This window comes from Halictus rubicundus, unplaced genomic scaffold (genome assembly GCF_050948215.1).
Source record: "Halictus rubicundus isolate RS-2024b unplaced genomic scaffold, iyHalRubi1_principal scaffold0956, whole genome shotgun sequence".
NCBI classification, from domain to species: Eukaryota; Metazoa; Arthropoda; class Insecta; order Hymenoptera; family Halictidae; genus Halictus; species Halictus rubicundus.
Genome location: NW_027489497.1, coordinates 25,001 through 27,500, shown reverse-complemented (window position 1 = coordinate 27,500; position 2,500 = coordinate 25,001). Strand labels below are relative to the sequence as shown.

The following is a 2,500-nucleotide window of genomic DNA, read 5'->3' as shown; positions in this document are numbered from 1 at the left end:
TGTGTAATCATCGTATGATGAGAAAATAAAGAAAAAGGGGAGTAGGGGATGTGTATAGCGACGAACTACTCCCCATGCAACGGCTTACGTGTGGAGGTCATAGTTACGCATGGAGTACATAGTTACTCAAAGCGTACGATTCTCCCGTCCAAAATTAAGGCGCAGAGAGCCCGCCAGACCATTTGTGCACAAACACGGCAATATATAATATATGCACTCTTTCGACAATGGGACGAAAGATCTCAATGAGAATGAAACAGAGGGTGCTTGCGTGAAGGTGGAGCATCGCATCGTTTACTTGTATTGGGGAGTGAGTGCGAAGAGCTGTACTTCGGGTCTTCGGGAATCGTCACCGACGTTCACATTGCAAACTCGAACGATCAATAGGGTGCGGTTTCCCGTCGGACGCTGAATGTTATAGCTTAACCACGAATATAGAAATACCCGTCGTTACGAATCGATGTTTTTCACCCGCCACCTGATGGATCGTGTTCTCTTTGATAAAAATACCTCGTGTCAAAGAGACGTGTATACTATAATATACGCCATTGGTCTGCCTGTGTGTAGGCTCTCCGACAATTATATGGACAATTACGGTCGCAAGAACAGGGATGTAAGCGTCGATTCGAATCCACATATCGCGCTTCCTCGGTCTTCGCCTGTGGTGTCCGAGATACGTCCATTGGAAACGGTGGTGTTGTCTCTCCTCTAGAGAAAGAGAGGACAACAACAGGGTACCTGTGGAAAACTTGCGGTGAACGCGTTGTGTTCTGTCACGAACGTCGAGGAATAGGATGAGAGAAGGACCGGCTGTGAAGCTCGCTTTTAAAGCTGCGTGAGTCTGACACCCTACTCTGTGTGGCGATAGCGCACACACGAGCGTGGGACGAATGACCGCTGCCAGAGCCGGCTGTGAGTCCCGCTCTATTTATCGAGTTCGCGTATGACATAGAGCACAAAACGTCGCCGCATGCGTGTTCGTTGACGAACACGTATATTCGAGAGGACCGGCTGCGTAGCTCGCGTAAAGCTGTGTGCGATTCTGACACTCTACTCTCTGTGTGGCGATAATACAGTGCACAAGAGCTTGGGACGAACGATCGCGCACGGCCAGAGCCGGCTGTGAAGTCCGCTAGTATCGAATAATCTTTCTCCGTGCACAATTGGAAATGTGTTTCGAGAGGACCGGCTGCGTAGCTCGCGTAAAGCTGTGTGCGATTCTGACACTCTACTCTCTGTGTGGCGATAATACAGTGCACAAGAGCTTGGGACGAACGATCGCGCACGGCCAGAGCCGGCTGTGAAGTCCGCTAGTATCGAATAATCGTTCTCCGTGCACAATTGGAAATGTGTTTCGAGAGGACCGGCTGCGTAGCTCGCGTAAAGCTGTGTGCGATTCTGACACTCTACTCTCTGTGTGGCGATAATACAGTGCACAAGAGCTTGGGACGAACGATCGCGCACGGCCAGAGCCGGCTGTGAAGTCCGTTAGTTATCGAGTTCATTCTCCAATAAGAGAGAGGAGGAGGAGAAGTGTCGGGATCCAGTATCGGGTTGTCTATGATCCCCGTCGTTTTCTGAATTCTCCTCCTGTGTTTTCCACTTTAAAGGTTTTTCAATGTATTTTCCGCCCGGCCGTCGGATACGTGTGCGCATTGCAATCGCGTACTCGCGACGGTTTCCGTTTCTACGGACGATCGTGTGTCGTCCTTAAAAACGACGCCTGAATCTCCTTCGCGCGCTGGTTGGAGCTTTCAGGTATCGGCGTTCTTATGAACCGCAGAACAAGAGACATAATTATATATTGATTATAAATCAAATTATACGATTACCCTGAACGGTGGATCACTTGGCTCGTGGGTCGATGAAGAACGCAGCTAATTGCGCGTCAACGTGTGAACTGCAGGACACATGAACATCGACATTTCGAACGCACATTGCGGTCCACGGATACAATTCCTGGACCACGCCTGGCTGAGGGTCGTTTACGTAACCAAATACTGCTTGCGTTGCTCTTGTAAGTCCCCGCCGTCGCTTACCTCTCCATGTCGAATTTTGTGGAGGGCGCAAAGAGCGTTTCTGAGTCGGGTTGCAAAGATGCTACGTACGAGCGAACGATGGACGTTTCGTCGGCGTTTGACGCGGTTCTGTGAAAATTGCAAATTTTACATTGCGTCTAACGGTCTTCGTGAGAAGAAGGAAATAGGAATGGGTATCACATTCGGACTTGCGTGAGTGTTTTGCGGCGTCGTGAGTCGTATTTTCAATACGACCGCCCGTGAACACCGCTCCGACGATCGAAATCTCTCTCTCCTCTCTCTCTGGAACGATTCGCATTGCGGAAGAAGCGTTTCACTCTCGAACATTTTACGCGCTCCCGACGTCGTCTGAAATGATGCGTATACGAAAGGTATAAGAGTCTCAAGAGACTACAGTGAATGGACACAAATAAAGAAAGAGATACCGGACACCCGTGTAAAATCTGTGTGCGCAACTGTGG

General features: G+C 49.7%; 1 non-coding gene across 1 annotated transcript; it reads left to right on the top strand.

Moving 5' to 3' along the window:
* Positions 1 to 1,829: 1,829 nt before the first annotated feature.
* On the top strand, positions 1,830 to 1,984 carry LOC143364757 (5.8S ribosomal RNA). The gene has a single exon (XR_013084281.1). It is a non-coding gene; the product is annotated as a 5.8S ribosomal RNA (ribosomal RNA).
* The last annotated feature ends 516 nt before the right edge of the window (positions 1,985 to 2,500 follow it).